Raw genomic sequence first — 22,222 nt, 5'->3', positions numbered from 1 at the left:
TTTTCCTTAAACTTTTCCTTTGTTATTGAAAATAACATTAACATTTTAAAATACAGAAATAGTATGTTTATAATCTAAGTTCACCACCCAGATTCAGTCCTTCATTTTTCCAAGTCCTTTCTCTATGTACACAACACACTTCCTTTTTCCCAGCCACAATGAGGAAGGAATCCATCTAAAGTTGTAGGTTCTAAATTCTTCACAAAACTATTTTTGTCATTCATCAATTTTTATTTTTAATGGGGCTTCCCTGGTGGCTCAGACAGTAAAGATTCTGTCTGCAGTGTAGGAGATCTTGTTTCAATACCTGGATTGGGAAGATCCCCTGGAGAAAGGAATAGCTACCCTCTCCAGTATTCTTGCTTGAAGACCTCCATGGACAGAGGAGCCTGGTGGGCTACAATTCATAGGGTTGCTAGCATTATATCAAATTAATGCAGCACAGTTTAGCCATTGCTCCGTTGCTTCAGATCCTTGCTTTGTTTCCTTTTTCCATGTTATATCATTATGAGTGTGTAGATTACTTCTAACGCCCATAGACAAAAGATAGAACAAAAAGATACCTGCGAACTTGTTTTACGAATTACCAGATATTCAAAGCGATAAGAAGTAGAGTGAAATACAAAAATTTTTCAACATCTTTTTTTTCTGCTGCTTGTCTACTTGAAATTTACATTGGCTTCACATTGCCCGAAACTCCTCTAAGCCCCGATGTCAAGGCTTCCATCATCTAGTCCTCCCACTTACCAAATGCCTCCTTTATAGCAGAACCCACTGTTCCTTTAATCATTGCATGACAACCCGTGGTTCAAAATCTTCCTCTGCCACTTTATCTAAGCCTCCTTTTTCTTGTTTGTATATGTGAGATCTTAGCAGCGCTTTTCTTATTGAGTGCGCAGATCGAAAGGTTAACCTGTAGCAAGTATTTAGTACAAAGCCCGAAACATAGGAAATGTCCTATGAATATGAATTGTTCTTGTTTTTAGCTATTAATTTGTCCTCTTTGAGCAGACCAGAGTAGGCTGTAAGGGGCCAGGATAAAATTGTAAGACATAGCCCAGACAAGCCTCCGGAGAATTGCAAAGTAGAGGAAGGGAGACAAAAAGCCGTGATGCGATAAGAGCCATCCAGAGCACTGTTTATTAGTTTCTGGCTGTGTGATACATGGTCTGGGTTCAAGGCAAAGGATGAGCTCAGAAAGTTGATGTCTGACTGTTTATGGGCCAAAGGCAGGGAAGGCGTGTCCCCAAAAGGCCAGTATTTGACATTAATTCGGTGAGCATTAACAACCTGCTGGGCACCAGATTCTGTGTTCAGCTGTGGATTTTGAGTTACTCAGAAATCAGGATCTAGCCATGGGGTCTGTGTCGAGAGTATCAGTATCCATGATGAAACTGATGTGACATCTGCCCTCAGAGACAGAGACTCATCACTTCCTAACCAGAACTAAGGTTCACCTCCGGCCACTGATGGAGTGGAGGCGAGGCAACCCACGTGGTTGGAGGACAAGGACGTCTCGGACAGCTACACTTTTGCCCAGGCTTATCCCCTCTGCTTTCCTTGATCGTCATCCTCCAAGTCTTCCCTTTGAAAACCAGCTCAGGCCCGCCACCAAAGCCCTCTCCAGTTCGGTCGTTCTCAGAAATCCTCCGGCATTTACAAACGGTTAAACTTGTTGATGTTCAGTATGTGATACGTTGTGATGGTCGCCAATGTTTTCGGGCAGCTGTCTCCCCAGATATTCTTGTCAGCACTCAGACAGCGGACATCTCGAGCTCCCACTTGATACACATCCAATAAAGCACACAGTATAAAAGCATAGGACTGTGCAGGTCATGCCTTTTGGCTTCCAGTCTAAATTTACTGTTTCAGAATGGTTTTTCCTTTTGTTTTTAGACCTTACTGAGGTAAGGAAAGGATGACCAGAAAAAGAGGCTTTGTTAACTCATTTATTGAATATTTTACTAAACTGTTTTCAATTAAATATATGCTCACTAGAAGTCACACAATGGAGAAGGCGATGGCACCCCACTCCAGTACTCTTGCCTGGAAAATCCCATGGACAGAGGAACCTGGTAGGCTGCGGTCCATGGGGTTGCAAAGAGTCGGACACGACTGAGCGAATTCCCTTTCACTTTTCACTTTCATGCATTGGAGAAGGAAATGGCAACCCACTCCAGTGTTCTTGCCTGGAGAATCCCAGGGACCGGGGAGCCTGGTGGGCTGCTGTCTATGGGGTCACACAGAGTCGGACACGACTGAAGTGACTTAGCAGCAGCAGCAGAAGTCACACAATACAAATGTTGTGTAAAGTAAAAGTTAACTCATTGCTTGTTCACCCTCGTTTTGCATAGTGCCACTCACTTGAGGTAACAAATCTGTCCTCTTTTATTCTCATTTAAACCTTAAAATATCCTTTGAGTGTTAAGTCATCATTCTGAATAGAATTTTAAAAGAAAAAAAAATTACCAGGAATTTTAAAAGATGTCTAAATGCTACAATTTAGAAACAAAATAATAGATTAAAATATTCCAGTTTTCTGTTAAAAAAAAAAAACTTTCTAAGTCACAAAGACATGTGGGATTTAACAACCAACCTGGAAGCTAGTGGATCTCTTATTGTCAAATAATTGACAATTCTAGGTTAATGAATTAAAATCTATTAATAGTTAGAGTCCTAGGGTACAAAAGAATTGGTCTGGGCTGAGCAGATTTGTAAAGAAGTCAGTAAGCTGGTTAAAGGCTTGTTGTTGTTTGCCTGTCTCACTTGCCAAGAAAGTTCTTTTCATCAGAATTATGTCTTTGCCAAATTTGTTCATCTGGCTCAGCCTGAGCTAGTGATGAATATCCACTTGTCCATTTCAGCTAGTCAGACCTGCAAAGGACTTAAAGAGTTAGGACTCCCTGGAAATAGATAACTTTGTATAAACAGCAGTTTGGGCTCTTGTTATTTTATTATACAGAGAATATACTTGCTAGCAGATGAAAGTAAAGAATTACATAACCCACAAAAACCACTGTGTTGATTATAAGAATGCTTCTATTTCATTATTTTGTCCAGCAAGACTTTGAGGAAATAGATGGACCTGTGCCTGTTTGTTCATTTATCCATCCATCAAATAGTCACTAGGCACAGCAGATAAAGAAATAAGCCAGACACAGCCCTGGTTGTCAAGGAACTCAGAATCTAGTAGAGACAGACTTGAAAAATCAGTGGCTATGGGTACAACAGAGGTTCATGCAAGTGCAGTGGAAGGTGTCAGGGGAAGGGAGCGCTCACTCCACTGAATGCAGAAGCCGTCAGGAAATCCACCCAGGATATGGTGATACTTGAGCTGCATGGTGATGATTGGACATGAGTCAGCCAGGGACCCAAGGTGAGCAGTGCTCATCCTGCTTATTTTGGCTAGAGTAATCAGTCTCTTCACAGAATTTTTCCCTTTTGAATCACTTCCATTTGTAACATATAAGCACAGCAAATCAATGTTAGACTGCTCAGAACAAAATCAGAGGCTGAATTGAGGGAGGGGTGGTGGGGGAGAAGGGGGGCACCTGTCCTACTTCGGGCCACATATACCTGCTCAGTTGCTAAGTCGTGTCCAGCTCTTTGTGACCCCATAGACTGGGGCCTGCCAGGCTCCTCTGTGGGATTTCCCAGGCAGGAATACTAGAGTGGGTAGTCATTCCCTTCTCCAGGGGATCTTCTCTACCAGGGATTGAAACCGCGACTCTTGAACGGGCAAGCAGATTCTTTACCAATGAGCCACCAGGGAAGCCCATACTTTGGCCCATAACTCGGGAATATTGAAGGAGTTACAGATTCTTTTTTTTTTTTTTTTTTCTGAATCCTTGGTCTCATCTGACCCTGAAGTTTTCAGGCATGTGTAAGCAATTGCTGGGGCCAGTGTAATTCATAGATCAAATGGTCCTGTAGTATGTCACTAAAATTCTATTGGCCTTATAGTTATATGACTTGGATGGGATGTACTTTGGTGAGGGCACTCTTGGTGAGTGACTCTTCAGACGAGATGTGCTAGTTTAACACTGGCCTTGGTCAAGTAGGACAAGTGCCCCTAATTGGTGTTGCTCTTAATCTCTCGGTGTACTTACAGCTTGTTCAGAAGCTGGACAGTCTGTTCTTCGGTACTTGTTTCTCTCTGAACCGTAAGAGTTACCTGACAGTGGCAGGAATGCCCGGGAGAGGTTGTGATGTGATATGGTCTACTGTTCATGTTTATTACTCTGATCTGGCTGATCCGAGATGGACTCATCTAGCCGCATCTCTAGACCCCAAGGAGTTTCTGAGGAAGAAACTAAGTGGAATTGTTTCCTAATTAAATGCTTACTTTTTCTCACTTAGCAAATTATCTAACAAGGAATTTAGGATTGACATTTGATTTTAGCAAAAGGACGTGCATGTTGGTGATAGATGCTTGTTCATAACAACTCCAAGAATGTGGATTAAATGTGTGACTTTAATGCATTTGTTGGAAATACTGTTATTTTTCACAAAGTAAAAGCATTCGTAATTTTGCTACAAGGAGGAATATTTGCTTCCTCTCACACATTTTATTTAATAATTTTACTTCTTTCAAGGCAAAACAGCACACAATTTGAAAATGAAATTTCCCCAAAGTGTTCAGTGTTGCTAATATGTTTTTCATTTTCTTCATTATGCTATAGTGGAATATTGCCATACTTTGAAATGTGCAACGTATCTCCCTGGAGGCAGCAGATGGTGTGACTAGTCTGTCTTCTGGTAAAGGATTTATCATGAGAGATGGCATCTAGGGCTGAATGGGATGGGGGTCCTGCCCTCAGAGAGCACCAGCTCTCATCTTACTGTATCAGTGCAACATTTTATAAGCTACTGTTTATAAATATGGGGGAAAAAAGCCTGCAAAAATGGAAAAGTTTTGGCAATTTTTAAGCTTCCTTTTTCTTAGTTTATATAAGAAAATACTTCATTTGGAAACTATTTATTTCCTCTATATTCATGTTTTTCTCACTGAATGCCTCACTAGAGGACCAGCTGACCCCTTGGGCAGGACATGATTTTAGAGGTGTTTTTATCCTAGTCTATGATCTGGTTTTCAGCTTTGAAAGTCTGGTAATGTGATTTCATAGAAATACTGGCTCATTAGTTCAGTTCAGTCACTCAGTCATGTCTGACTCTTTGCAACCCCATGAACCACAGCACACCAGGCCTCCCTGTCCATCACCAGCTCCCAGAATCTACCCAAACCCATGCCCATTGAGTCGGTGATGCCATCCAACCATCTCATCCTCTGTCTTCCCCTTTTCCTCCTTCCCTCAATCTTTCCCAGCACCAGAGTCTTTTCAATGAGTCAGCTCTTTGCATCAGGTGGCCAAATATTGGAGTTTCAGCTTCAGCATCAGTCCTTCCAATGAACACCCAGGACTGGTCTCTTTTAGGATAGACTGGTTGGATCTCCTTGCAGTCCAAGGGACTCTCAAGAGCCTTCTCCAACATCACAGTTCAAAAACATCAGTTCTTCAGTGCTTAGCTTTCTTTATGGTCCAACTCTCACATCCATACATGACTACTGGAAAAACCATAGCCTTGACTGGGTGGACCTTTGTTGGCAAAGTAATGTCTCTGCTTTTTAATATACTATCAGTTTGGTCATAACTTTTCTTCCAAGGAGTAAGTATCTTTTAAAACTCATAGAAACTTATGTAAAACTACTGCTCTGTCTTACCAATTTACAGTGAAAAATACAACTTGAAGCAGATCTATGCATTCTCTCCCTCAAGGTAAACTGACATCAGAATCCAGGTTATGACAAAAAAAGTTTTTTTTGATGAGTAGGAGTGAACCATCTCTCCATGGGGCTATGCCTGCCATTAAGACCTAAAGCACATATTGTGAGTCAGGTATCCTTTTTCTGAATTGTGCTAACAAGTTTTTATACTTTCTGGACATTTTTGGTCCTCTGCTGACTACTCTGTTTACATCATCTCTTTAAAGAAAACAAGGGAGATGCAGAAAAATTTCCCTCTACTCTCCTAGGTTTGATAGCTGGGTCTGTAAAATAAATAGAGAAAGACAGATTAATAGGGGAAAAGTTTCACAAATTTGTCTGTCTTTAATATTACTTGCATAGGTGTATTGCCAGGGAGAAAAAGTGAATACCCTCCAAAATGGTGAGATTTGAGAACTTTTATATCATCTTAACAGATGAAGCGGAGAAGGCAATGGCACCCCACTCCAGTACTCTTGCCTGGAAAATCCCATGGATGGCGGAGCCTGGTGGGCTGCAGTCCATGGGGTCGCTAAGAGTCGGACATGACTGAGCGACTTCACTTTCATTTTTCACTTTTGTGCATTGGAGAAGGAAATGGCAACCCACTCCAGTGTTCCTGCCTGGAGAATCCCAGAGACGGGGGGAGCCTGGTGGGCTGCCGTCTATGGGGTCGCACAGAGTCGGACACGACTGAAGCAACTTAGCAGCAGCAGCAGCAGTAACAGATGAAGGGGAGAAGGAATGTAGGCCACTTATGGGAGAGTAAAAGATTTTTAGCAAAGAAGAAACAGTTTTTAGAAGAATACTGTGAAGTGTGAGAGTTTGTGTGGCTGCCCAGGTGGCTTAAGGATAAAGATTCCACCTGCCAATGCAGGAGACACAGGAGATGTGAATTCAATCCCTGGGTTGGGAAGATCCCCAGGAGGAAGAAATGGCAACCCACTCCAGTATTCTTGCCTGGGAAAACCCATGGACAAAGAAGCCTGGCAGGCTGCACAGTCCTTGGGGTTGCAAAGAGACAGACACATTTTAGCAACTAAATAACAATGTGATAGTGACATTATCAGACAAACCCAGATAGTTTGTCTGGGTGCTGTGTTAACCTCTAATCTCTTCTCCTGTGAGAAGAATCAGTCTTCCCAGGTTAATGATAACGTCTGGGAAGGGGATTTATGGCAATTGAGTTCCTTTTGGAGAATCTGTCTTTAGATAGATAGGAGAGTTCAGAGAACTCTCCCTGTATGGGCTGTGTTTCAGATATCTTCAGCTCAAAATAATCAATACACCAAAGCAGCATACTTTGAGGTGCCTGTCCTGAACTCCTTCAACAGTGCATAAGTACTTAACTCCCAAATAGAATATAGTTTTATCATGAGTGAAAACTCCAGGAGAGTGTTTTGTTTTGTTTTTTCTGTAAGTAAAAGTGAAGTTGCTTAGTTGTGTCCGACTCTTTGCGATCCCATGGACTGTAGCTTACTAGGCTCCTCCGTCCATGGAATTTTTCAGGCAAGAATACTAGAGTGGGTTGCCATTCCCTTCTCCAAGGGATCTTCCCAACCCAGGGATCAAACCCGGATCTCCCACACTGCACGCAGACACTTTACCATCTGAGCCATCAGGGAAGCCCTTTTTTCTGTAATGCTGAGATCAATTAGCAATGTCTGCCACAGACAGGAGAGGAGTGTGATGGCTTTTGTAAGGCACATTTGTTCATTGTGGCTTAAGTCTGAACTTTATTAATGCAATCAAATAATTCTCTGATTCATATTTAAGAACAGCACTCTGCACCCTTGGAAATTATTTGAGAGCATGCTTCAAAAGCTGGAAGACCTCTTAACTTTCTCATTTTATAATTTAGAAAATATTTGTCTTGAGGGCCTTACTGAAGACATGGAACTAGTAGGTAGCCGAACACCAACTTAAGCCCAGGGTTTCTGTCTCATGGTCCAGCATATTTTCTTATAAACTGAAATAATAGATCTAAGAACCCTAAAGACTGATGACTTTATTTTCCAGCTTAGTTTGAGAAATCTCTTTTCCTTGGTAGGATTAAGTTTTTTATGCTTTTAGATTAGCAAAATGAGCGTGAGGATTATTATGCAGTGCAGTAATACTTAATCATGGACACATGTTATTAATAGTTACTTGGGAAGAATATTAAAAAAAAAAAAACAACTAAAGAATTGCTTAGGAGAGGCACAGTCATTCATTGGTACTTTTTAAAAGTTTTCCATGAGATTTAACTTTGCAGCCAAAATAGAAACAATTGATACAATAATTTGAAAACTTGTTGAAATAATCAAATACTACATGAGTGCTTAAAAGTCATTGTTGACATTGTTAAGGTCTTGAAGGAATTAATATTTTTATCAGCCAAAAATATTCCTTCCAAATAAATATCACCACATTACAAGATTAGTACACCACAAAATATCTTTTATTCCATAATTTTTAATACAGGCATCAAATAAACAATTGGAGATGTAGCAGTGATTGTGATAAAAATATAAAAGTTGGAAAATGGTGACTGGCAGAATGGAAACTTGTGATTTTTAGCTGCCCACTTATTGATGGTACTGAGAATTTTGTTAGTCTTTCTGTCACTTAATTAAAACTAAACATTGTATAAAATACATAAACCGTGGAAGGGAATGCTGGTACAAAATCTAGATTAAAGAGTAGTAAGTATTTACTTTAAAAATACATTTTAGTTATTTATTTCAATGTTATTGAAGTTCTGGAAATTCATAGTGATTCAGAAGTGAAGCTAAAGAATGAAACCCTGAGAAAAAGATTCCTGTCTTCCATGTTTCCTCAATTGCCCACCGTTTCGTCTTATACTAGATTGTTTTCCCAGGAGACCTGCCTCTTCTCTAGTTCACACTTCACGAGTATCAGGAGGGCATTACGTGGTTCTGTTTTAAAAGCCCTTTCAATCTCTAGAGCAAGATTTTGGGAAAACAGTAGCAGTGCTGCCTTGCACTCGAGAGGAAGTCGTGAATACCAGATGCACTTCATGAACAACAGAAGGTGAGAATCTTGAGATAAGGCTTAAAAATTTCCCAGTGGGATTGATCATCTATAGACAATTAAAGCCACAGAGCTATCTGGTCGGGAGCTAGAACCTTCCTAGTTGGATGAAGATAGGGAGAGTGTGTAGCCTAAGAGCTGGGAGCCCTCTTCCAGTACGGAGAATTTAGAATTACCATTGTGCAAGTCGACCCTGGAATATGTCATAGGAAAACTTTTTTAATGTGACTTTTTGGATTGGCAGGTTATGACAAAACTACATTCATGTTACTTGAATACATCTTTTGTCTAGTTTTACATGCTTTTTGACTTGTCTAGAAAATGACATATTGAAGTTTTCATTAGCTTTAACCAGGTGTGATTTTCTTATGGAAGATACCTCAGCAGGACCGCAGTTTAAGGCGAATAAACCAGTGAAGCTCAGAAAGGCCATAGCCCTCCTTCAGATGGTAGCAATGAGCTGAAAGACTCATTAATCAACCGCAGCGTCACAGGTGTGATGGCTTGCCTACAAACTGCCAACAGACTGTGAAAGTCACATCCGACAGGCTAAACTGTCAAACTAGACCCATCCATAAACATTTTAACACAGCAAAATTCCAACTCTTTTGTCTTTAAGATGTGATTCTGAGATATTAACGTTCCTCCAAGCCTGCTACGAAATGTTTATTTTCATTTCATAAAATTCAAATTTCTTGAAAAAGGAATTTGGCCTTCTTTTCTATCATAAAGATCTCCATTAGTGTTTTTATTTTTCATTTTGTTTTCTATTGGTTATTTAATATCCTTTATCTTAAGGATCTATTCTTTTGTATTACATGAAAGGAAGGAGGATTGAATTGGCCTGTGTCAAGGCTTTAGCAGTAGTGAAAATCCATTTTCTTAGCATGTATATTAGCTTGATTTGTGCACTCAGAAGTGTTTCACAAAGAAGATAATATCTGTAGATATGTTTTAATGGGAGAACCATGTAAATACTTTTATTTCTAACTAAAAGAAATTTTTACTTCAGGTAAACTGCTTGATTTGGGGATTTTTCTTTTGATCTATAAGAAATCATAATTTTAATTGGGTTTTTGTCTCTGTAATTTTTTTAATGATGCATCCACAGAGAAGTCTAGTTGTTTCTCTGTCCCTTGGAAAGGTAAAATAAATACTAAATAAACCAGGGTGTGAAAAAGGAAATAGAGATTAAAGTTTATGTCCTTTAGTGAATCATACTCTAATTCACATTCCTTGTTAATCTCTGTTCTGCCAAAATATTAGTAGATTATATATAAATTACCATAAAGCATTTTGATTACTACTCTTTTGTTGACCTTAACTTGATATTGAAAAGTTACTTTGGAAGAACTGAGTAGGGATATGTGGGGGGGCGGGGGTGAATTTTCTACAACTAGAAATTAATAAAGAGTTAATTTGTGGCCCATTTCATAGTTATCTAAGTAAAACTGAACAAACTCTGATATTTCTATAATTTCTATAGTTACATATATATGTATTTATCTGATATCATAACAGTTCAGTTCAGACGCTCAGTCCTGTCTGACTCTGAGACCCCGTGGATTGCAGCATGCCAGGCCTCCCTGTCCATCACCAACTCCGGAAGCTTGCTCCACCTCATGTCCATGGAGTCAGTGATGCCATCCAACCATCTCATCCCCTGTCGTCCCCTTCTCCTCCTGCCTTCAATCTTTCCAAGCATTAGGGTCTTTTCCAATGAGTCAGGTCTTCACATCAGGTGGCCAAAGGGTTGGAGTTTCAGCATCAGCATCAGTCCTTCCAATGACTATTCAGAACTGATTTCTTTTAGGATGGACTGATTTCTTTTAGGATGGACTGATTGGATCTCCTTGCAGTCCAAGAGACTCTCAAGAGTCTTCTCCAACATCACAGTTCAAAAACATCAATCCTTCCACACTCAGTTTTCTTTATAGTCCAACTCTCACTTCCATACTTGACTACTGGAAAAACCATAGCTTTGACTAGACAGCTTTGTTGGCAAAGTAATGTGTCTGCTCTTTAATATGCTATGTAGCTTGGTCATAGCTTTTCTTCTAAGGAGCAAGTATCTTTTAACTTCATGTGTGCAATCACCATCTGCAGTGATTTTGGAGCCCAAGAAAATGAAGTCTATCACTGTTTCCATTGTTTCCCCATCTATTTGCCATGAAGTGTTGGGACTGAATGCCATGATCTTAGTTTGAAGCTAAGTTTGATCTTAGTTTGAATGTTGAGTTTGAAGCCAACTGTTTCACTCCTCCTTCACTTTCATCTGCTATTATATATTTACCTGATATTTATATAACTTCTATATACCCAGGATTCTACTGGGAATTCTTGGTTAAGAAGCAATCAAATTGATTTACTCTTGGTATAGATATATGCACAGAGGAAGCCCTCAGTAAGTATTTATTTTGATTTGAAATTAGTTGGAGAATCAATAGGATTATAGCAGAAAGGGAATAGAAGAATGAGAATTATATACTGAGAATTTACTGAATTACCAAAATTTCAATCAATGTCTTACCTGTGATCCTTTATTAACTGAATTTAATTTGATTGAGAACAGTTAATAATGCTATATGATTAGAAAGTAAGGTATATATGAAACATAATAAAGGTTAAAATTCCAACTAAAATATATATAAGCATTTTGAAATTTCCATTTACACACAATATTCTATGCTCATGTTACTCTGAAAACATTTGTTTTGAGCATCCTCATTAAATTTCCCCTTCTCCCACCTCTTTTTCCTATCTGTGTACATTTATGCGTAACTTCTAGTAACTACGCTTGTTGACAGAAATTAAAAGAAAGAGCTCTCACATCATAGTCTCATCATAGGTGGAATACAGAACTGAATTAGCTTCATTTTAAAGGAAATATATATATAAAGGTGCTGCCATTGGAATCTTTGAAAAGTATGCTTTGAAATAAGCCTAATGGCCATTTATTTTTTATGTATATTGTTAGTGGCTTAGTAATTACACACTCCTCCCCCTGTAAAATAATAAAGAAGTGTTCCCTTTACTTGTCATAATAAAAACTCTGAGAAGTACATTTTAATATACCCAGACTCCTACCAGTAAAGTGTTAATAAAATTAATAATAAAAAATATAATGATTTCTACTGGGATAATTACATGGGTAATTTAACAGTAGATTTGGATGAAACTGGAAGCTTTATATGATATACAGTTAAACCTCTATAAATGGTATATAGAAAATCAGAGTGTCCCATTATCTTTTGCATACAAAAGGAATCTTTTAAAATGTTAAGTAGTAGCAATGCTTAAAAGGTAAATTTTCTCTTTCATTATTCTAATAAATAGCTCTTTAAAAATATTTGACTAATTGTTGTTTCTTGGTTTTATTGTCTCTTCACATTTTTGAAGTATAACTTTGTACCTTCACAGCAAACTTATAAATCCATTCTGCTCATTTTTTAAATTTTATTAATTAAACTGAAAGAATGAATTATAGCTTCTCAAATGACATAGTTTGGAGAAGTTTTTAACTTGTTCTGTACTCTTCATAGCTGGTTTCCACCCAAGAATATTTTTGACTATCCAATGAAAACGTATTTTAAAATGTGAAGAAATTTGTCTTCTAAATGAAAGCCTATGGAGCCCCATACATTTAGACACGCTTGATTGGCGTTACTTGATTGGCAACACGCTGTACATTTTTACACAAACTTTTAATTCTCAAAACTTTGTGTTAAACACTTGTCATATTTTTAGGGAAATAGGTTGAAAGAAGATAAGGGTTTGCTGAATGTCACACAGTTTTTTCACGACCAGGGTGGAATTTAAGTCAAAGGCGATGGTTGACTCCACCGCCTAAGTCCTTTTCACTCCAGACTGCTGGCAACATACAAGTTGTAATGATATATGATTCAAATATTCTGTTGAATGTTAACATTCTTATAATGCATGTGTGCTAAGTTGTTTCAGTCTTGTCCAACTCTTTGCAGCCCTGTGGAGTGTAACAGCTCGCCAGGCTCCTCTGTCCATGGGGATTCTCCTGGCAAGAATACTGGAGTGGGTTGCCATGCCCTCCTCCACAGGATCTTCCCGCCCCAGGGATCAAACACCCATCCCTTATGTTGTCTTCATTGGAAGGCAGGTTCTTTACCACTAGCGCCACCTAGGAAGCCCAAACATGCCTATAATATACATAAGCTATTTTTAATGATTTTTATTGTAAAATGTAACAGAAAAAGACATAAAACTTAAGTGTGACACTCTATGAATTGTCCTAAAGCAATCATTCATTTACCACCACTGATAGCCAGTATTCAGGAATAGAACATTGCCAGCACCCTTGAATCTACCCTACCCCCATGATCCATTCTAAATACTATCCTCTCCCTTCTTCCCAAAGATTAAGCACTATCTTTACTTCTTCTTCTTCTTCTTTTTTTTTTTGCTATCTTTACTTCTAACACTTCAGTGCAAGTTTGTGTTTTATTTAATTGTAGTAACATACACATAAGAGTTGCCATTTAAAAATTTTTAAATGTACAGTTCAGTGGCGTAAGTAGCTCACTTTAGTTTACAGTCATCACCACTATCCATTTTCAGTACATTTTCATCTTCCCAACCCGGGACTCTATCAGTTTACTAATAACTCCCCATTCCTTTCTTCTCCCAAGCCTGGCAATTGCCATCCTACTTTTTGTGTTTATGAATTTTGCTCTTTTAGGTATCTCAAGTAAGTGGAGTTACATTATTGTTGTCTTTCTGTGACTGGTTTATTTCACTTAGCATAATTTCTTTAGGCTCATCCATATTGTAGTATCTGACAGAGCGTCCTTACTTTTTAAGGCCATGTTAGATACTATTGTGTATATATACCACATTTTGTTTATTCATTTATCTGTTGTTGGACACTTGGATCTCTTCTACCTTTTGGCTATTGTGTGTCAGGTTGCCATGAACTTGGGTTTACAAATATCTGTTGAAATTCATGCTTTCAATCTTGTTGAGTATGTACTCAGAAGTGGAGTTGCTGTCTCATATAGTAACTTTATGCTTAATATTTTGAGCACTACCATTGTTTTCCACAGTGACTGAAGCATCTTACATTTCTGCTTACAGTGCATAAAGGTTCCGATTTTTCCAGATCCTTGACACACTTATTTTCTGCTTTTTTATTTTGTGGTTTTTTTTTGGGGGGGATGGGTAATCTGCTCTTTTAAAAAAATTATCGTAAGTAAAATCCTACATTTTTAATTGATTTTGGCTTTTGCTATGTTTGTGAGATTCACCCATCCAATTGAATATAACTGAAGCTGTACATTTTCATTGTCGTAGAGTATCCCATTTTATGATAACATTCAGTTTCTCAACCATTCCACTGTTGATGAACATTTAGATGGTGTTCAGTTCTTAGCTGCAATAAATAATGTGGCTGGGAACATTCATGTACATGAATCTTGGTATTATGTGTAGGCAATTTGAGTTGTATACATAGAAGCAGAATTGCTAGGTCTTAGAGCATATTGCCCATTATAAGTATATGAGTTCTCACTGCATCATATCCTCACCAAAACAAACATGGTTTTAGCAATTCTGACAGGTGTCATTACTGATGATGGTGAACATTTTGTTCATTTATTTTTTAAGCATTTGGATATCTTCTTTGGTGAAATGTCCTTAAGCCTCCTGCCTATTTGCCTCTTGATCTTTTTTCTTTATTGATTTATATGAAAAAAAAATACATAAATAGATGTATGGATGAGATACAAACCCTTTGTTACAAATGTCTTTTACTCCTTGGCTTGCCTTTTCACTTTCTTAACGATTTTTTTTTAATAGAAGTTTTTTATGTAATAAGATTTATAAAACAGTTTCCCTTTATAAATATTTGTGTTTTTTTGCCCTTTTAAAGGGTAGTCTTTAATGATTAAAATAGTGTTTTCTATTTTATTACTAGCAAATAGTATCATTTTATATTTGGAACTTTTACTTTTTCAGGCTATCATAAACAGGCTTCCCCTCATTAACAGAAAGAAACATCTTTGAAAGAAAGGACATCAGACTAAAATTATGGAGTCCAACAGCAGGTTTATGCTTGAAAATAATAGAAAGTAAATATAGAGATCTTTACAGACTGTTCTTTTGTACTTAATTAGTACACCTCAAGCCTTTTCCAGTGCTAGTATACTGGTGAATGATTGTAGAATTTGACTTCTGCAAACGATAAAATTTTGGTGCATTTTACTTTTTCCCACTCCAACTTGACTCCATTGAGGCTCTTAATTGATACTTGTATTTGATACTCCAAGTAAGGTCTGTATAACTCCATGTGCCTTCTAGAGTACCTGAAGGTCACTAATGTGTATCCATTGCAAACTTTTTCACATATGTCAGAGTAATTAATATAGTTTATTGTAGCAGTATAATATTACTCTTTTTAGCTTAATCCTTTAGGCTGTTTTATTGTCTTCCATTGCCCTGAACTTAAAACAACATGAAAAAGTATACTCCGGGGCCCTGCACTGTGACAATATGAAGTACATATCAATGTTCATATTAACTAATAATTAATGTTTATAATAATAGACATGTGGAACAAAATTTATTTTTAATCATTTTGTATCAATGATTTTATATAAATGATATATATTGACATATAGGCTAAGAATATATCATATGTTAATTCAAATAAACATTTTGTTTAAATATCAGGGAACCCCTGGGTAGCTTTTTTCCATACCAGAGATTAGACATACAGAGTCTCCAAAGTGGGAAAAGAATAGAGAATTTTCAGAGCTGAAAGGTTTTTTGTATCCAAACAAATCTTATGAAAGTATGCATTGAATCTCATTAAGAATGGTAGATCAGTTTGGTAGCAGAACCAGATTTGTCCTGTCCTGGAACATTTTGTCCCTCAACTGAATTTTTCCTACTTTTTGACTTATTTTCTTATTAGTCACTCTCAGTATTAAAATGTGCATCTTTTTACAATTTACTTCATAGGAACTTTGCTCCTATATTTTTCCATTTCTTCCCTCTATTTTTTTTGTGCTGTTATTGCCATGTGTATTAAAGCTACATATGTTTTAAACCCAATAATTCATTTTCGAGTACTACTTTATGCAACCTATTCTTTTAAAGAAGTTGAGAAAATAGTGAAGAGTAAAGACAGAATAGTAATATTTATTTAGTAAATAATAAATAATAATAATAATAATAAATAATATTTATTTTAAAATTTATCACCCAGTGTATTTACCTGTTCTGGTGTTCTTCATTTCTTCTGTGGACTCAGTTAGTATCATTTCCTTTTAAGTAGCCAGCCAATTTTTTCCCTCTTATAGTAACTTGATATTTAAACTTGAAAGACAAAAACAATTGTTCCTTCACCTTTGAAGATCAGTTCTCTCACCAGTATATGTCTTGATGTTTACCAGTCATTTGGTTCAGTTCAGTTGCTCAGTTGTGTTTGACTCTTTGCGACCCTGTGGACTGCAGCACACCGGGCCTCCCTGTTTTATCACCAGCTCCTGAAGCTTATTCAAACTCATGTCAGTCAAGTTGGTGATGCCATCCAGCATCCCATCCCCTGTCATCCCCTTCTCCTCCTGCCTTCCGTCTTTCCCAGCATCAGAATGTTTATCATTCTGTGTCAATTTCCCCAAGAGAATGTGTCCCTTCAATCTGTTTATTCACATCTTATTCTATTTCTGGTAAGTTTTCTTAAATTATATCTTTGGATATTTTCCCCATTCCATTTGTTTAATTCTTTTTTTTTTTTTTTAAGAGATACCAACTCTGCTTATGTTAGATCTCCTTCAATGCCTTCCGTATTTAACATCATTGAGTTGTTTGCTGATTTCCATTTCATTTTCTTACTCTTCTTAATCCTTCTATGTCTTTTCACCTTTTTTGGTGCTTCCAACATGGCCTTCACAAAACAAAGTAACTTTAATAAACACTTAGATAATGTAGCAAAATTTCCATTTATTTGTTTTGAGAGTTGAGAGCAGGCTTTATTTTGGTAATTCTTGGTGTGGCTCTGGAAGTTGCATACTAAAATTTCTCCATAATATCCTACAAATATATTCCTAAAAGACAGATCAAGAAAATGAAATTTACTGTAGAATTATGACTGTACTTTTTATATCTATATGTGTAGTCATATTGAAAACATATTTTGCTAGTTTTGTGTGTAATTACAGGTAGGAGGATTATATAATTGGTATTATTCTTCATCAAAATTATTGCTTTAACATTTTAAAAGATTTAATCCATATTATTATAAAGGTATGTCTGTTGTCAGTTTCTTTTAGCTTCTATTGTAATATTTATGAATGTTTTAGGCAAAGAGTAGTATTTGATTAGGTGTCAATTTTACTCAATGTATTTCATTATAGTTTTTACTTTATTATTTCTCAAACCATCTTATAATCTAAAATATTAATAAATAATATAGTAATAGGCTATTTTGCTTTTTTCCTCTTATATCCTTTTTAAAATAATGCACACTGGTGTGTTTTGTATCATACTGCCTTCTCAATTAAATAAGATCCTTTTAAACAATTACAAGGAAATGCAATGCCAAGTTCTATTTACTTTATTGTTCTATATGATCCTGTATTGTCAAAATGGAGAACATGGATAATTTTAAAAGGTAAGTATATCCATTTCTAATTTCAATCTATAAATACTAACAAGGGAAGTTATTGACACCCTAAGAGCAGTATGTAACTAATGGAAGACATCTGATAATTTTTAATATATATGAGATTTTAGAAGGTTTCATGTAAATTCAAGCTCATTTCTACAAAGATAGTTTCTATATTTTTTAATAAATAAAAACAAATTGATTCAATTATGAAACAAATATCTTTGAATGCAACTAAGTAATATATGCATATATGTAATAAATCTTAGTGTTGTGTCAGGAGAAGTGAATCTGCTATCTATTACACTGACTGCTTATTAATTATTAATCACTTGAAAAATAAAAAATGAGATACATATTAAATATTGGCTATAAAACAAAATCTGGAAAAACTAAGTTCTTTTCTCTGGAAAAACCCCTTGAAAGTACTGGTTTATAGCCAAAATAATATAGATTTTCAGATAAATATTTGAGGGGAAGGTTGAAAATAGAGAATAAGCACAGTGCACTTGAATTTGATCTTATTGCTGTCAAGTGTGCTACTTCACCAAGACACAGAATAAATGGAAAATCAACTGTATAGTGCATGTAATTTTCTCCTGCTGAGCAAAGAATTAGTGAAGTCATGATTTCTCAATGTGGACAGCAAATATACCTGTAGAGAGTGTAATGAAGAGATGGAAATGAGTTTTTATTCCCCCTTCCTCATACTGAATTGCCTGTAGAACAAGAATAAAAATCCAAAGGGAAGTTTTTTCTTCTGCATAAAGTGATATTCAAGTTCCATGCTTTGCTAGAAATATAAATAGAGGCTCAAGCATGTAGGACAAGCTTCAGTATGGCTGGATTAATAATTTAAAAAAGAAGGAAAGGTTGCATAGAAACAGGCACCCTGTGATTCAGCCACTTCTCCTCTGCTTATTAACATTTGCTGAGCACCAACTTCTAAAGAACCAGGATGCAGTGATCCTTTAAAGTAATCTTGCAAGGAATCTCTGGTTAGTATTCCTCAAGTCTGAGCACTCTAGGTACCCTTAAACACCACTGTTCAGTGTCTGTGTAGAGCACTTAGCATATTTCTTTTTTCTCCATAGTATTAAATGTGTGGGAACATGTGATCAGGGTCCTTTTTATATTCAAAATGGGTCAGCTTCTGTCTAGAAAGTGTCTTATTGTCATGATGTCACCACATCTCAAGATTTGTGACCTTTTGCACCATATGGATTCATGGTAGTCCACGTCCTAGCTTACAGGCCAGAGTGCTTTTGTGCCCCCGCTAGGGGGTATCAAAGGCTTTTGGTCTGGAATTTCAAGTACGGATAGATTTGGAAAAACAAAAAGTAATTTTTATATATCCTAAGGACCGCCAGATGTCGCAAAGGCATCATTGATGAAATGGTTTTTATCCAAAATGTGGCACTTATATAAGGAATACTAGTATTGTGTTTGAGAGTCGCAGAGGCCATAACAGGTCAGTGAAATGTCCTTCAAACATCTGATTTTTACATTCAAGAATGGGCCCAGATGAAAAGATAACCACATATCTGACATTGATGTTGCTACCATTTAGACAACCGATTCAATTGCCTTAGTCAGTGGGATCAATCAGGCCTTTATTACTTTGAAAAACCACAGAAAGATATGGTTTTTCTTTTTCTTTAAAAATGATTATTTGGAACTACATCCTACCACTGTATTTTAACCCTAACATCAATTGCTGCATAGAAGTGCGTATAAACTTTCATAACTTCCCCTACCCCCTGAGTTTAAAACACTTTATGAGATGTACAAAATTATAATAATGAAAGAAATGGTACTGAGTGAAATTCTGCTGAGCCAAACTGTATGCATAAATTGGCAGTTTAACAAGTAAAACTTGGAAGCAAGCATTTGATGATTGATTTTTTATTGAGACAGAACAAGCATGATAGTGGGTAAAGTGATTTTCTTTATTGAGAGAAAATATAGTGTTTTTCAACATGTCTCTAGTATGAATGGAAGCCTTGTCAAAAAAACGGAGCAACACATAATATCTTTTAAAAGGTGAATTAACATAAGTATATCACTTATTTTATGGATCAAATTTTGTACTTGTCAGTTTTATTCAGAATGTCATAAAGTTTATATCATAAAGATAGTATGATTATCTTTGTTATATCCTGAAAAAAACTGATATTAACTGCTTTGCTGGTGGGTTATGAAATATACTCAGTTGAAGAAATGCATTGATGAAAATTAAGGCCAAAATATGTATTCACATGTAGATCTTAGGCAACTCCCTGGAAATTTTTAAGTACTTGAAATACATTATTCAACAAGTAACCTGCTGTATATTTGTGTGTAATAGGCTCTGCCTGAGAATACAAGAACTGTCAAGATAAAAATAAGGAACATACATCATTCTAATTTAATTACAATTCATCAAAAAATTCCTCTATTGTCTGTATTACAGGTAGATGTATAAACTTGAAAAAATAATCATATACTAGACTTAATTGAGATTTGCTGTTAGAATTTTTGTATATAGTTTCTGTTGCTTGAAGAACATCTGGATACACACACACATCAACATGTATGTACACATGCTGAATATTTTGTTTATACATATTCTTACTGTATCTATTTTATAGTTAGATCCTTGGGAAAATTTAAATGAGGAATATGAATTTGTTTATAGAGGGTTCTTTCCAAGTTTGTAAATGTACAGTTATTCCCAATTGTGTTTTCTAGCTATATTTTGCAATTCTACTTTGCTGTGGATATATTATTCCCACTTGGAATAAAATGTATAACAACATAAGGAGGACCTGCTCATGCTGGTTTTCTGGATTTAATTAGTAAGCAACCTGTGAATTTGTGGATCCTATTACATTTGAGTATGTGCATTATGGGTCCATGTTCCATGTGAAAGATTATCTGTATTTTATTCTAAGACTTTATGTATATTTAACCTTTAATTTGACTAGCAGGTTGTGTGATTTACATAAAAAATAGATCAGCTTTGAATTCACTGAATGTTATTGGTATAACATAATCAATCATCTCTAAATGTTAATGGTGTTAAAGAGCAATGAGAGCATATGTCTTATATTTGTAATCCTGTAGATTTATGAAATTATTTAGGATGTCTAAGAGCATTAGATCATGGCATTTCTCTGTGGTTAGGGATAGAAAGTTTTTGAATGGTGGGTATCATTTTAATGAAGTTGGCAAATCAGCCAAATATAAGCACCTCTTTAAAAATCATGAATTACCTAATAGGTACCTTGATGACTAGAACATTCTTATGAAGGCATGTATGCATAGACCTCAATACAGTGCTTAAAATGCTGTGACTTTGTCTCATTCTCTTTTCACTATCTTTCAATAAAATATGACTTTTTCTTTGGTGTTATCCTAATTATGTTATGCACACAATTCCTCAATGAAGTAGAAAGTCAATTCGTGAATGACAGTAGCAGGGGGGAAAAAATAGGATTTCAAATGGTGAAAAGCCTGCTTTGGTAACAAAGCCTGAATCAATCCCTGTGTTGTATAGCAGCTTGATCATATCTTTAAAACTGATACTAACAAAGAATATTTATTTGTTGCCGTGCTATTGTAGGATTTATTTTTAAACTCCAATCCCAATTATCAGGAAAATTGCATCCTCTTTATCTCACAGAAGAGCATACGGAATCATGGCATATTTGGTTATTGGGACTATAATATTGTTACCTTGCTTGAAACACATGGTCTCTCTTGATATACAAGAAAAAACTGAATCCATTTCAATAAATTAATGGGGACGAGAATCCCAATCCATCCTTCTTTTCAGAGGTTCGCATACATTGTAATGAAATGCATTAGGAGTTTTCTTCACTTGAAATCCAAATGAGACCCATTTTGGCTCACACCCTTGACAGTCTCTTTTATGAGCGTTGCTGTCTCCTGTTCTTGTGTGGGCCTAGTAAAATGCTTCCTTTGTAAGATGCACAGAGACGATATAATGCCACGAAAGACGAAGGTGTCAAAACACAAAGTTAGAGGCAATCTAATCAATGCCTCCTGATTTAGCCTTTGAAGGCTCTCTTCATTAAAACTCTTTAATGGTGAGGCTTATCTCGAGGTAGAGCTGTTACTTAATATTTTTCAGTGTCATTCTTTGGACAGTCATTTGTACCTTTTTAAATGTATTTTCAGTATTCATTGTTTAGTAAATTGGATGTCTTGTTAGCATGGTGGTGGTATGAATGACTCGCATCAAAATGATTGAAGGTAATAGTGTATAAATTCTTGGTACATTTCTTCCTGTCTTCTAATCCCCATCTTTCCCTCCAACAACCACAACAAAAATCTTAATTTATTTTCTTCCTAAATATCAGGTGTAGGATGTTATTTGATGCTTCCCCAAAACAGATGTTTATACCTTTTTCCATATCCAAGAATTGGATTGGAAATCTAAAAATAAAGCAATTAAAATTTCTATTTGCATGGAGTTTATTGCTGCTGTTATCCTTTTACTAAAGACACTTTTCAAATTAATTTTCATTTTATCTAGAGCTTTTGGGTAAAGGAATGCGACTCTCACTAAAGTGATGGGGAAAAAATTCTAAGATGTTCCATGCTTTCTGGAGTTTTTATTTCTCAGTAAGTATATTAGGAATGATGAGAAAGAGAGGGGAGATGTAATACCTATCCAATTTCAGATAGAGTTGTGAACTTAGGAATTGTGTCTATATAAGGCTTTCTTTAAAACAGTTTTACTTTCTTAGATGTGAATGAAAGTGTCTAAAATATTAAATGTT

At 36.2% G+C, this 22,222-nt stretch overlaps 1 protein-coding gene across 7 annotated transcripts in view; it reads left to right on the top strand.

Annotated features, from left to right (window-relative positions):
• The window catches only part of KIAA0825 (KIAA0825 ortholog), a 400,677-nt gene that overhangs the window by 205,800 nt on the left and 172,655 nt on the right, over positions 1-22,222 (top strand). The gene's annotated exons all lie outside the window — the stretch shown is intronic.

This window comes from Ovis aries, chromosome 5 (assembly GCF_016772045.2).
Source record: "Ovis aries strain OAR_USU_Benz2616 breed Rambouillet chromosome 5, ARS-UI_Ramb_v3.0, whole genome shotgun sequence".
In the NCBI taxonomy this organism is placed as follows: Eukaryota; Metazoa; Chordata; class Mammalia; order Artiodactyla; family Bovidae; genus Ovis; species Ovis aries.
The sequence above is the reverse complement of the archived record's forward strand: the minus strand, read 5'-3'. Positions and strand labels throughout refer to the sequence as shown.